The sequence below is a fragment of the Ambystoma mexicanum genome, chromosome 5q, assembly GCF_040938575.1.
Source record: "Ambystoma mexicanum isolate Mex_15411 chromosome 5q, UKY_AmexF1_1, whole genome shotgun sequence".
Taxonomy (NCBI): domain Eukaryota; kingdom Metazoa; phylum Chordata; class Amphibia; order Caudata; family Ambystomatidae; genus Ambystoma; species Ambystoma mexicanum.
The window spans coordinates 528585567-528597816 of NC_090933.1; the positions used below are offsets into that span (position 1 = coordinate 528585567).

At 50.8% G+C, this 12250-nt stretch overlaps 16 non-coding genes across 16 annotated transcripts; 9 read left to right on the forward strand and 7 right to left on the reverse strand.

Moving 5' to 3' along the window:
- Positions 1–507: 507 nt before the first annotated feature.
- Positions 508–580, forward strand: TRNAR-CCU (transfer RNA arginine (anticodon CCU)). The gene has a single exon. It is a non-coding gene; the product is annotated as a tRNA-Arg (tRNA).
- A 1367-nt stretch (positions 581–1947) lies between these two features.
- Positions 1948–2020, forward strand: TRNAR-CCU (transfer RNA arginine (anticodon CCU)). The gene has a single exon. It is a non-coding gene; the product is annotated as a tRNA-Arg (tRNA).
- A 600-nt stretch (positions 2021–2620) lies between these two features.
- Positions 2621–2693, reverse strand: TRNAA-AGC (transfer RNA alanine (anticodon AGC)). The gene has a single exon. It is a non-coding gene; the product is annotated as a tRNA-Ala (tRNA).
- Positions 2694–3387: 694 nt separating this feature from the next.
- TRNAR-CCU (transfer RNA arginine (anticodon CCU)) lies at positions 3388–3460 on the forward strand. The gene has a single exon. It is a non-coding gene; the product is annotated as a tRNA-Arg (tRNA).
- A 600-nt stretch (positions 3461–4060) lies between these two features.
- TRNAA-AGC (transfer RNA alanine (anticodon AGC)) lies at positions 4061–4133 on the reverse strand. Its single transcript has one exon. It is a non-coding gene; the product is annotated as a tRNA-Ala (tRNA).
- Positions 4134–4827: 694 nt separating this feature from the next.
- On the forward strand, positions 4828–4900 carry TRNAR-CCU (transfer RNA arginine (anticodon CCU)). Its single transcript has one exon. It is a non-coding gene; the product is annotated as a tRNA-Arg (tRNA).
- A 600-nt stretch (positions 4901–5500) lies between these two features.
- On the reverse strand, positions 5501–5573 carry TRNAA-AGC (transfer RNA alanine (anticodon AGC)). The gene has a single exon. It is a non-coding gene; the product is annotated as a tRNA-Ala (tRNA).
- Positions 5574–6267: 694 nt separating this feature from the next.
- TRNAR-CCU (transfer RNA arginine (anticodon CCU)) lies at positions 6268–6340 on the forward strand. Its single transcript has one exon. It is a non-coding gene; the product is annotated as a tRNA-Arg (tRNA).
- Positions 6341–6940: 600 nt separating this feature from the next.
- On the reverse strand, positions 6941–7013 carry TRNAA-AGC (transfer RNA alanine (anticodon AGC)). Its single transcript has one exon. It is a non-coding gene; the product is annotated as a tRNA-Ala (tRNA).
- Positions 7014–7707: 694 nt separating this feature from the next.
- TRNAR-CCU (transfer RNA arginine (anticodon CCU)) lies at positions 7708–7780 on the forward strand. Its single transcript has one exon. It is a non-coding gene; the product is annotated as a tRNA-Arg (tRNA).
- Positions 7781–8380: 600 nt separating this feature from the next.
- TRNAA-AGC (transfer RNA alanine (anticodon AGC)) lies at positions 8381–8453 on the reverse strand. The gene has a single exon. It is a non-coding gene; the product is annotated as a tRNA-Ala (tRNA).
- Positions 8454–9147: 694 nt separating this feature from the next.
- On the forward strand, positions 9148–9220 carry TRNAR-CCU (transfer RNA arginine (anticodon CCU)). Its single transcript has one exon. It is a non-coding gene; the product is annotated as a tRNA-Arg (tRNA).
- Positions 9221–9820: 600 nt separating this feature from the next.
- On the reverse strand, positions 9821–9893 carry TRNAA-AGC (transfer RNA alanine (anticodon AGC)). Its single transcript has one exon. It is a non-coding gene; the product is annotated as a tRNA-Ala (tRNA).
- A 694-nt stretch (positions 9894–10587) lies between these two features.
- Positions 10588–10660, forward strand: TRNAR-CCU (transfer RNA arginine (anticodon CCU)). The gene has a single exon. It is a non-coding gene; the product is annotated as a tRNA-Arg (tRNA).
- A 600-nt stretch (positions 10661–11260) lies between these two features.
- TRNAA-AGC (transfer RNA alanine (anticodon AGC)) lies at positions 11261–11333 on the reverse strand. The gene has a single exon. It is a non-coding gene; the product is annotated as a tRNA-Ala (tRNA).
- A 694-nt stretch (positions 11334–12027) lies between these two features.
- Positions 12028–12100, forward strand: TRNAR-CCU (transfer RNA arginine (anticodon CCU)). Its single transcript has one exon. It is a non-coding gene; the product is annotated as a tRNA-Arg (tRNA).
- Positions 12101–12250: the final 150 nt, after the last annotated feature.

Genomic DNA, 12250 nt, shown 5'->3' on the forward strand with positions numbered 1-12250 from the left:
ATGGCCATCCATTGCAACGAGGATTGGCCAACCAGGTATTAATAGCAGAGTGACTCCACTGCCACGCCCTTTCACGCTGGACCTGCGCTTGTGATCAAGAGGCTGCACGCCAGTCCCATAGACCCGAGAGCCCAATTGAAAAGGTGCTTGCTTCTCACTTTATTTCTCTCGCTATTTCTTGCTGTTTTAGGCCGCTGACACGCCGCCTGCAGCCAAAGGACCAGCGCTGGAGTGCCCTTTGTCATTTTTACCAGCTGGCCATATTTTACAATCGAGCGTCAGAATACCAAACAGGTAAGAGTTAGGTCTGGGAATTGAGTCCACTTTCCATCGTGTGTCCCATAAAGCGGAAGTGTCCAGCCGAGTGCAAGCAGGTGCCTTTTGCCCGCGTGTGCTGGGACACTGCAGCTTTGGACGTGAGCCAACTTGCCCTTTTCAGTGGGCCAGTACCTGTGACTCCAGTGAGAGAAGAGGAAAAGAAAGAACTTTCCCCTTCTCTGTCGAGTGGCCCCAGTGGCCTAATGGATAAGGCACTGGCCTCCTAAGCCAGGGATTGTGGGTTCGAGTCCCATCTGGGGTGGTTCGTGGCATTTTGTTCACACTTCTGCCAAAGCATGCAAAAGGTTTTTGCGGTAGTAGGGGGTGGGCGCAGGCTAGTACTTTGCTGGGCGCTGTGAAGTCCAGAACGTGCTCTGCTGGTAGCAGACTTTAAATGCCGGGAGACTGCAGAGTGTAGCAACGCCTCATGTCAGCGAAGAGACACAGATGAGTGGTAAGAAAGACAGGGAAAATATGCTTTCTGGAATCAGAGCTCCTGCAGACAGGGCTCACTCTTCTGCCAGCTCCGACCTGCTCCGATGAAAACGAAATAAAAGAGCAAAGGCTGCGCACTTTGAACCAATTATTCGAAGCATCGTATTGAAATGAAATAAAAGGTTAACAGCCCTGGGTGGCATCAAAGTGGAATTTCCTGAATATGTCACCAATGCCATGCAATGCGCCTGTTGCACAGTATCACGCCTGTTGCCGGCCCTCGCGCGGGTGACTCTTTGGGATAGCAGAAAGTGGACGGAAGACTTTTAGGATGATAGTAAAAAAAACAGAAGCGAGCACATGACTTTATTTGCGACGATTGGCGAGTTTTGAATAAAATAGTGAAAATGAAGAAAAAGCGTCTTGCTGGAGAATGCGGGCATCGATCCCGCTACCTCTCACATGCTAAGCAAGCGCTCTACCATCTGAGCTAATTCCCCTCCTCCTCGAAGGCTCTCGATACACTGCTTCAGAGCTGAAGCACAATCTCCGGCTCACACTTGCTTGGCTGTCCAGGGACCTGTAGTGCATAAAGCCCTTTCTCTTCATCTGCGGCAGAGGAAATCACAATCTCACCCCTTTGCCCAAAACAAAATACCTTCAGTGGAGCTACAAGTAAAGCTGCAGATGGCCATCCATTGCAACGAGGATTGGCCAACCAGGTATTAATAGCAGAGTGACTCCACTGCCACGCCCTTTCACGCTGGACCTGCGCTTGTGATCAAGAGGCTGCACGCCAGTCCCATAGACCCGAGAGCCCAATTGAAAAGGTGCTTGCTTCTCACTTTATTTCTCTCGCTATTTCTTGCTGTTTTAGGCCGCTGACACGCCGCCTGCAGCCAAAGGACCAGCGCTGGAGTGCCCTTTGTCATTTTTACCAGCTGGCCATATTTTACAATCGAGCGTCAGAATACCAAACAGGTAAGAGTTAGGTCTGGGAATTGAGTCCACTTTCCATCGTGTGTCCCATAAAGCGGAAGTGTCCAGCCGAGTGCAAGCAGGTGCCTTTTGCCCGCGTGTGCTGGGACACTGCAGCTTTGGACGTGAGCCAACTTGCCCTTTTCAGTGGGCCAGTACCCGTGACTCCAGTGAGAGAAGAGGAAAAGAAAGAACTTTCCCCTTCTCTGTCGAGTGGCCCCAGTGGCCTAATGGATAAGGCACTGGCCTCCTAAGCCAGGGATTGTGGGTTCGAGTCCCATCTGGGGTGGTTCGTGGCATTTTGTTCACACTTCTGCCAAAGCATGCAAAAGGTTTTTGCGGTAGTAGGGGGTGGGCGCAGGCTAGTACTTTGCTGGGCGCTGTGAAGTCCAGAACGTGCTCTGCTGGTAGCAGACTTTAAATGCCGGGAGACTGCAGAGTGTAGCAACGCCTCATGTCAGCGAAGAGACACAGATGAGTGGTAAGAAAGACAGGGAAAATATGCTTTCTGGAATCAGAGCTCCTGCAGACAGGGCTCACTCTTCTGCCAGCTCCGACCTGCTCCGATGAAAACGAAATAAAAGAGCAAAGGCTGCGCACTTTGAACCAATTATTCGAAGCATCGTATTGAAATGAAATAAAAGGTTAACAGCCCTGGGTGGCATCAAAGTGGAATTTCCTGAATATGTCACCAATGCCATGCAATGCGCCTGTTGCACAGTATCACGCCTGTTGCCGGCCCTCGCGCGGATGACTCTTTGGGATAGCAGAAAGTGGACGGAAGACTTTTAGGATGATAGTAAAAAAAACAGAAGCGAGCACATGACTTTATTTGCGACGATTGGCGAGTTTTGAATAAAATAGTGAAAATGAAGAAAAAGCGTCTTGCTGGAGAATGCGGGCATCGATCCCGCTACCTCTCGCATGCTAAGCGAGCGCTCTACCATCTGAGCTAATTCCCCTCCTCCTCGAAGGCTCTCGATACACTGCTTCAGAGCTGAAGCACAGTCTCCGGCTCACACTTGCTTGGCTGTCCAGGGACCTGTAGTGCATAAAGCCCTTTCTCTTCATCTGCCGCAGAGGAAATCACAATCTCACCCCTTTGCCCAAAACAAAATACCTTCAGTGGAGCTACAAGTAAAGCTGCAGATGGCCATCCATTGCAACGAGGATTGGCCAACCAGGTATTAATAGCAGAGTGACTCCACTCCCACGCCCTTTCACGCTGGACCTGCGCTTGTGATCAAGAGGCTGCACGCCAGTCCCATAGACCCGAGAGCCCAATTGAAAAGGTGCTTGCTTCTCACTTTATTTCTCTCGCTATTTCTTGCTGTTTTAGGCCGCTGACACGCCGCCTGCAGCCAAAGGACCAGCGCTGGAGTGCCCTTTGTCATTTTTACCAGCTGGCCATATTTTACAATCGAGCGTCAGAATACCAAACAGGTAAGAGTTAGGTCTGGGAATTGAGTCCACTTTCCATCGTGTGTCCCATAAAGCGGAAGTGTCCAGCCGAGTGCAAGCAGGTGCCTCTTGCCCGCGTGTGCTGGGACACTGCAGCTTTGGACGTGAGCCAACTTGCCCTTTTCAGTGGGCCAGTACCCGTGACTCCAGTGAGAGAAGAGGAAAAGAAAGAACTTTCCCCTTCTCTGTCGAGTTGCCCCAGTGGCCTAATGGATAAGGCACTGGCCTCCTAAGCCAGGGATTGTGGGTTCGAGTCCCATCTGGGGTGGTTCGTGGCATTTTGTTCACACTTCTGCCAAAGCATGCAAAAGGTTTTTGAGGTAGTAGGGGGTGGGCGCAGGCTAGTACTTTGCTGGGCGCTGTGAAGTCCAGAACGTGCTCTGCTGGTAGCAGACTTTAAATGCCGGGAGACTGCAGAGTGTAGCAACGCCTCATGTCAGCGAAGAGACACAGATGAGTGGTAAGAAAGACAGGGAAAATATGCTTTCTGGAATCAGAGCTCCTGCAGACAGGGCTCACTCTTCTGCCAGCTCCGACCTGCTCCGATGAAAACGAAATAAAAGAGCAAAGGCTGCGCACTTTGAACCAATTATTCGAAGCATCGTATTGAAATGAAATAAAAGGTTAACAGCCCTGGGTGGCATCAAAGTGGAATTTCCTGAATATGTCACCAATGCCATGCAATGCGCCTGTTGCACAGTATCACGCCTGTTGCCGGCCCTCGCGCGGGTGACTCTTTGGGATAGCAGAAAGTGGACGGAAGACTTTTAGGATGATAGTAAAAAAAACAGAAGCGAGCACATGACTTTATTTGCGACGATTGGCGAGTTTTGAATAAAATAGTGAAAATGAAGAAAAAGCGTCTTGCTGGAGAATGCGGGCATCGATCCCGCTACCTCTCGCATGCTAAGCGAGCGCTCTACCATCTGAGCTAATTCCCCTCCTCCTCGAAGGCTCTCGATACACTGCTTCAGAGCTGAAGCACAATCTCCGGCTCACACTTGCTTGGCTGTCCAGGGACCTGTAGTGCATAAAGCCCTTTCTCTTCATCTGCGGCAGAGGAAATCACAATCTCACCCCTTTGCCCAAAACAAAATACCTTCAGTGGAGCTACAAGTAAAGCTGCAGATGGCCATCCATTGCAACGAGGATTGGCCAACCAGGTATTAATAGCAGAGTGACTCCACTGCCACGCCCTTTCACGCTGGACCTGCGCTTGTGATCAAGAGGCTGCACGCCAGTCCCATAGACCCGAGAGCCCAATTGAAAAGGTGCTTGCTTCTCACTTTATTTCTCTCGCTATTTCTTGCTGTTTTAGGCCGCTGACACGCCGCCTGCAGCCAAAGGACCAGCGCTGGAGTGCCCTTTGTCATTTTTACCAGCTGGCCATATTTTACAATCGAGCGTCAGAATACCAAACAGGTAAGAGTTAGGTCTGGGAATTGAGTCCACTTTCCATCGTGTGTCCCATAAAGCGGAAGTGTCCAGCCGAGTGCAAGCAGGTGCCTTTTGCCCGCGTGTGCTGGGACACTGCAGCTTTGGACGTGAGCCAACTTGCCCTTTTCAGTGGGCCAGTACCCGTGACTCCAGTGAGAGAAGAGGAAAAGAAAGAACTTTCCCCTTCTCTGTCGAGTGGCCCCAGTGGCCTAATGGATAAGGCACTGGCCTCCTAAGCCAGGGATTGTGGGTTCGAGTCCCATCTGGGGTGGTTCGTGGCATTTTGTTCACACTTCTGCCAAAGCATGCAAAAGGTTTTTGCGGTAGTAGGGGGTGGGCGCAGGCTAGTACTTTGCTGGGCGCTGTGAAGTCCAGAACGTGCTCTGCTGGTAGCAGACTTTAAATGCCGGGAGACTGCAGAGTGTAGCAACGCCTCATGTCAGCGAAGAGACACAGATGAGTGGTAAGAAAGACAGGGAAAATATGCTTTCTGGAATCAGAGCTCCTGCAGACAGGGCTCACTCTTCTGCCAGCTCCGACCTGCTCCGATGAAAACGAAATAAAAGAGCAAAGGCTGCGCACTTTGAACCAATTATTCGAAGCATCGTATTGAAATGAAATAAAAGGTTAACAGCCCTGGGTGGCATCAAAGTGGAATTTCCTGAATATGTCACCAATGCCATGCAATGCGCCTGTTGCACAGTATCACGCCTGTTGCCGGCCCTCGCGCGGATGACTCTTTGGGATAGCAGAAAGTGGACGGAAGACTTTTAGGATGATAGTAAAAAAAACAGAAGCGAGCACATGACTTTATTTGCGACGATTGGCGAGTTTTGAATAAAATAGTGAAAATGAAGAAAAAGCGTCTTGCTGGAGAATGCGGGCATCGATCCCGCTACCTCTCGCATGCTAAGCGAGCGCTCTACCATCTGAGCTAATTCCCCTCCTCCTCGAAGGCTCTCGATACACTGCTTCAGAGCTGAAGCACAATCTCCGGCTCACACTTGCTTGGCTGTCCAGGGACCTGTAGTGCATAAAGCCCTTTCTCTTCATCTGCGGCAGAGGAAATCACAATCTCACCCCTTTGCCCAAAACAAAATACCTTCAGTGGAGCTACAAGTAAAGCTGCAGATGGCCATCCATTGCAACGAGGATTGGCCAACCAGGTATTAATAGCAGAGTGACTCCACTGCCACGCCCTTTCACGCTGGACCTGCGCTTGTGATCAAGAGGCTGCACGCCAGTCCCATAGACCCGAGAGCCCAATTGAAAAGGTGCTTGCTTCTCACTTTATTTCTCTCGCTATTTCTTGCTGTTTTAGGCCGCTGACACGCCGCCTGCAGCCAAAGGACCAGCGCTGGAGTGCCCTTTGTCATTTTTACCAGCTGGCCATATTTTACAATCGAGCGTCAGAATACCAAACAGGTAAGAGTTAGGTCTGGGAATTGAGTCCACTTTCCATCGTGTGTCCCATAAAGCGGAAGTGTCCAGCCGAGTGCAAGCAGGTGCCTTTTGCCCGCGTGTGCTGGGACACTGCAGCTTTGGACGTGAGCCAACTTGCCCTTTTCAGTGGGCCAGTACCCGTGACTCCAGTGAGAGAAGAGGAAAAGAAAGAACTTTCCCCTTCTCTGTCGAGTGGCCCCAGTGGCCTAATGGATAAGGCACTGGCCTCCTAAGCCAGGGATTGTGGGTTCGAGTCCCATCTGGGGTGGTTCGTGGCATTTTGTTCACACTTCTGCCAAAGCATGCAAAAGGTTTTTGCGGTAGTAGGGGGTGGGCGCAGGCTAGTACTTTGCTGGGCGCTGTGAAGTCCAGAACGTGCTCTGCTGGTAGCAGACTTTAAATGCCGGGAGACTGCAGAGTGTAGCAACGCCTCATGTCAGCGAAGAGACACAGATGAGTGGTAAGAAAGACAGGGAAAATATGCTTTCTGGAATCAGAGCTCCTGCAGACAGGGCTCACTCTTCTGCCAGCTCCGACCTGCTCCGATGAAAACGAAATAAAAGAGCAAAGGCTGCGCACTTTGAACCAATTATTCGAAGCATCGTATTGAAATGAAATAAAAGGTTAACAGCCCTGGGTGGCATCAAAGTGGAATTTCCTGAATATGTCACCAATGCCATGCAATGCGCCTGTTGCACAGTATCACGCCTGTTGCCGGCCCTCGCGCGGATGACTCTTTGGGATAGCAGAAAGTGGACGGAAGACTTTTAGGATGATAGTAAAAAAAACAGAAGCGAGCACATGACTTTATTTGCGACGATTGGCGAGTTTTGAATAAAATAGTGAAAATGAAGAAAAAGCGTCTTGCTGGAGAATGCGGGCATCGATCCCGCTACCTCTCGCATGCTAAGCGAGCGCTCTACCATCTGAGCTAATTCCCCTCCTCCTCGAAGGCTCTCGATACACTGCTTCAGAGCTGAAGCACAGTCTCCGGCTCACACTTGCTTGGCTGTCCAGGGACCTGTAGTGCATAAAGCCCTTTCTCTTCATCTGCCGCAGAGGAAATCACAATCTCACCCCTTTGCCCAAAACAAAATACCTTCAGTGGAGCTACAAGTAAAGCTGCAGATGGCCATCCATTGCAACGAGGATTGGCCAACCAGGTATTAATAGCAGAGTGACTCCACTCCCACGCCCTTTCACGCTGGACCTGCGCTTGTGATCAAGAGGCTGCACGCCAGTCCCATAGACCCGAGAGCCCAATTGAAAAGGTGCTTGCTTCTCACTTTATTTCTCTCGCTATTTCTTGCTGTTTTAGGCCGCTGACACGCCGCCTGCAGCCAAAGGACCAGCGCTGGAGTGCCCTTTGTCATTTTTACCAGCTGGCCATATTTTACAATCGAGCGTCAGAATACCAAACAGGTAAGAGTTAGGTCTGGGAATTGAGTCCACTTTCCATCGTGTGTCCCATAAAGCGGAAGTGTCCAGCCGAGTGCAAGCAGGTGCCTTTTGCCCGCGTGTGCTGGGACACTGCAGCTTTGGACGTGAGCCAACTTGCCCTTTTCAGTGGGCCAGTACCCGTGACTCCAGTGAGAGAAGAGGAAAAGAAAGAACTTTCCCCTTCTCTGTCGAGTGGCCCCAGTGGCCTAATGGATAAGGCACTGGCCTCCTAAGCCAGGGATTGTGGGTTCGAGTCCCATCTGGGGTGGTTCGTGGCATTTTGTTCACACTTCTGCCAAAGCATGCAAAAGGTTTTTGCGGTAGTAGGGGGTGGGCGCAGGCTAGTACTTTGCTGGGCGCTGTGAAGTCCAGAACGTGCTCTGCTGGTAGCAGACTTTAAATGCCGGGAGACTGCAGAGTGTAGCAACGCCTCATGTCAGCGAAGAGACACAGATGAGTGGTAAGAAAGACAGGGAAAATATGCTTTCTGGAATCAGAGCTCCTGCAGACAGGGCTCACTCTTCTGCCAGCTCCGACCTGCTCCGATGAAAACGAAATAAAAGAGCAAAGGCTGCGCACTTTGAACCAATTATTCGAAGCATCGTATTGAAATGAAATAAAAGGTTAACAGCCCTGGGTGGCATCAAAGTGGAATTTCCTGAATATGTCACCAATGCCATGCAATGCGCCTGTTGCACAGTATCACGCCTGTTGCCGGCCCTCGCGCGGATGACTCTTTGGGATAGCAGAAAGTGGACGGAAGACTTTTAGGATGATAGTAAAAAAAACAGAAGCGAGCACATGACTTTATTTGCGACGATTGGCGAGTTTTGAATAAAATAGTGAAAATGAAGAAAAAGCGTCTTGCTGGAGAATGCGGGCATCGATCCCGCTACCTCTCGCATGCTAAGCGAGCGCTCTACCATCTGAGCTAATTCCCCTCCTCCTCGAAGGCTCTCGATACACTGCTTCAGAGCTGAAGCACAATCTCCGGCTCACACTTGCTTGGCTGTCCAGGGACCTGTAGTGCATAAAGCCCTTTCTCTTCATCTGCGGCAGAGGAAATCACAATCTCACCCCTTTGCCCAAAACAAAATACCTTCAGTGGAGCTACAAGTAAAGCTGCAGATGGCCATCCATTGCAACGAGGATTGGCCAACCAGGTATTAATAGCAGAGTGACTCCACTGCCACGCCCTTTCACGCTGGACCTGCGCTTGTGATCAAGAGGCTGCACGCCAGTCCCATAGACCCGAGAGCCCAATTGAAAAGGTGCTTGCTTCTCACTTTATTTCTCTCGCTATTTCTTGCTGTTTTAGGCCGCTGACACGCCGCCTGCAGCCAAAGGACCAGCGCTGGAGTGCCCTTTGTCATTTTTACCAGCTGGCCATATTTTACAATCGAGCGTCAGAATACCAAACAGGTAAGAGTTAGGTCTGGGAATTGAGTCCACTTTCCATCGTGTGTCCCATAAAGCGGAAGTGTCCAGCCGAGTGCAAGCAGGTGCCTTTTGCCCGCGTGTGCTGGGACACTGCAGCTTTGGACGTGAGCCAACTTGCCCTTTTCAGTGGGCCAGTACCCGTGACTCCAGTGAGAGAAGAGGAAAAGAAAGAACTTTCCCCTTCTCTGTCGAGTGGCCCCAGTGGCCTAATGGATAAGGCACTGGCCTCCTAAGCCAGGGATTGTGGGTTCGAGTCCCATCTGGGGTGGTTCGTGGCATTTTGTTCACACTTCTGCCAAAGCATGCAAAAGGTTTTTGCGGTAGTAGGGGGTGGGCGCAGGCTAGTACTTTGCTGGGCGCTGTGAAGTCCAGAACGTGCTCTGCTGGTAGCAGACTTTAAATGCCGGGAGACTGCAGAGTGTAGCAACGCCTCATGTCAGCGAAGAGACACAGATGAGTGGTAAGAAAGACAGGGAAAATATGCTTTCTGGAATCAGAGCTCCTGCAGACAGGGCTCACTCTTCTGCCAGCTCCGACCTGCTCCGATGAAAACGAAATAAAAGAGCAAAGGCTGCGCACTTTGAACCAATTATTCGAAGCATCGTATTGAAATGAAATAAAAGGTTAACAGCCCTGGGTGGCATCAAAGTGGAATTTCCTGAATATGTCACCAATGCCATGCAATGCGCCTGTTGCACAGTATCACGCCTGTTGCCGGCCCTCGCGCGGATGACTCTTTGGGATAGCAGAAAGTGGACGGAAGACTTTTAGGATGATAGTAAAAAAAACAGAAGCGAGCACATGACTTTATTTGCGACGATTGGCGAGTTTTGAATAAAATAGTGAAAATGAAGAAAAAGCGTCTTGCTGGAGAATGCGGGCATCGATCCCGCTACCTCTCGCATGCTAAGCGAGCGCTCTACCATCTGAGCTAATTCCCCTCCTCCTCGAAGGCTCTCGATACACTGCTTCAGAGCTGAAGCACAGTCTCCGGCTCACACTTGCTTGGCTGTCCAGGGACCTGTAGTGCATAAAGCCCTTTCTCTTCATCTGCCGCAGAGGAAATCACAATCTCACCCCTTTGCCCAAAACAAAATACCTTCAGTGGAGCTACAAGTAAAGCTGCAGATGGCCATCCATTGCAACGAGGATTGGCCAACCAGGTATTAATAGCAGAGTGACTCCACTCCCACGCCCTTTCACGCTGGACCTGCGCTTGTGATCAAGAGGCTGCACGCCAGTCCCATAGACCCGAGAGCCCAATTGAAAAGGTGCTTGCTTCTCACTTTATTTCTCTCGCTATTTCTTGCTGTTTTAGGCCGCTGACACGCCGCCTGCAGCCAAAGGACCAGCGCTGGAGTGCCCTTTGTCATTTTTACCAGCTGGCCATATTTTACAATCGAGCGTCAGAATACCAAACAGGTAAGAGTTAGGTCTGGGAATTGAGTCCACTTTCCATCGTGTGTCCCATAAAGCGGAAGTGTCCAGCCGAGTGCAAGCAGGTGCCTTTTGCCCGCGTGTGCTGGGACACTGCAGCTTTGGACGTGAGCCAACTTGCCCTTTTCAGTGGGCCAGTACCCGTGACTCCAGTGAGAGAAGAGGAAAAGAAAGAACTTTCCCCTTCTCTGTCGAGTGGCCCCAGTGGCCTAATGGATAAGGCACTGGCCTCCTAAGCCAGGGATTGTGGGTTCGAGTCCCATCTGGGGTGGTTCGTGGCATTTTGTTCACACTTCTGCCAAAGCATGCAAAAGGTTTTTGCGGTAGTAGGGGGTGGGCGCAGGCTAGTACTTTGCTGGGCGCTGTGAAGTCCAGAACGTGCTCTGCTGGTAGCAGACTTTAAATGCCGGGAGACTGCAGAGTGTAGCAACGCCTCATGTCAGCGAAGAGACACAGATGAGTGGTAAGAAAGACAGGGAAAATATGCTTTCTGGAATCAGAGCTCCTGCAGACAGGGCTCACTCTTCTGCCAGCTCCGACCTGCTCCGATGAAAACGAAATAAAAGAGCAAAGGCTGCGCACTTTGAACCAATTATTCGAAGCATCGTATTGAAATGAAATAAAAGGTTAACAGCCCTGGGTGGCATCAAAGTGGAATTTCCTGAATATGTCACCAATGCCATGCAATGCGCCTGTTGCACAGTATCACGCCTGTTGCCGGCCCTCGCGCGGGTGACTCTTTGGGATAGCAGAAAGTGGACGGAAGACTTTTAGGATGATAGTAAAAAAAACAGAAGCGAGCACATGACTTTATTTGCGACGATTGGCGAGTTTTGAATAAAATAGTGAAAATGAAGAAAAAGCGTCTTGCTGGAGAATGCGGGCATCGATCCCGCTACCTCTCACATGCTAAGCGAGCGCTCTACCATCTGAGCTAATTCCCCTCCTCCTCGAAGGCTCTCGATACACTGCTTCAGAGCTGAAGCACAATCTCCGGCTCACACTTGCTTGGCTGTCCAGGGACCTGTAGTGCATAAAGCCCTTTCTCTTCATCTGCGGCAGAGGAAATCACAATCTCACCCCTTTGCCCAAAACAAAATACCTTCAGTGGAGCTACAAGTAAAGCTGCAGATGGCCATCCATTGCAACGAGGATTGGCCAACCAGGTATTAATAGCAGAGTGACTCCACTGCCACGCCCTTTCACGCTGGACCTGCGCTTGTGATCAAGAGGCTGCACGCCAGTCCCATAGACCCGAGAGCCCAATTGAAAAGGTGCTTGCTTCTCACTTTATTTCTCTCGCTATTTCTTGCTGTTTTAGGCCGCTGACACGCCGCCTGCAGCCAAAGGACCAGCGCTGGAGTGCCCTTTGTCATTTTTACCAGCTGGCCATATTTTACAATCGAGCGTCAGAATACCAAACAGGTAAGAGTTAGGTCTGGGAATTGAGTCCACTTTCCATCGTGTGTCCCATAAAGCGGAAGTGTCCAGCCGAGTGCAAGCAGGTGCCTTTTGCCCGCGTGTGCTGGGACACTGCAGCTTTGGACGTGAGCCAACTTGCCCTTTTCAGTGGGCCAGTACCCGTGACTCCAGTGAGAGAAGAGGAAAAGAAAGAACTTTCCCCTTCTCTGTCGAGTGGCCCCAGTGGCCTAATGGATAAGGCACTGGCCTCCTAAGCCAGGGATTGTGGGTTCGAGTCCCATCTGGGGTGGTTCGTGGCATTTTGTTCACACTTCTGCCAAAGCATGCAAAAGGTTTTTGCGGTAGTAGGGGGTGGGCGCAGGCTAGTACTTTGCTGGGCGCTGTGAAGTCCAGAACGTGCTCTGCTGGTAGCAGACTTTAAATGCCGGGAGACTGCAGA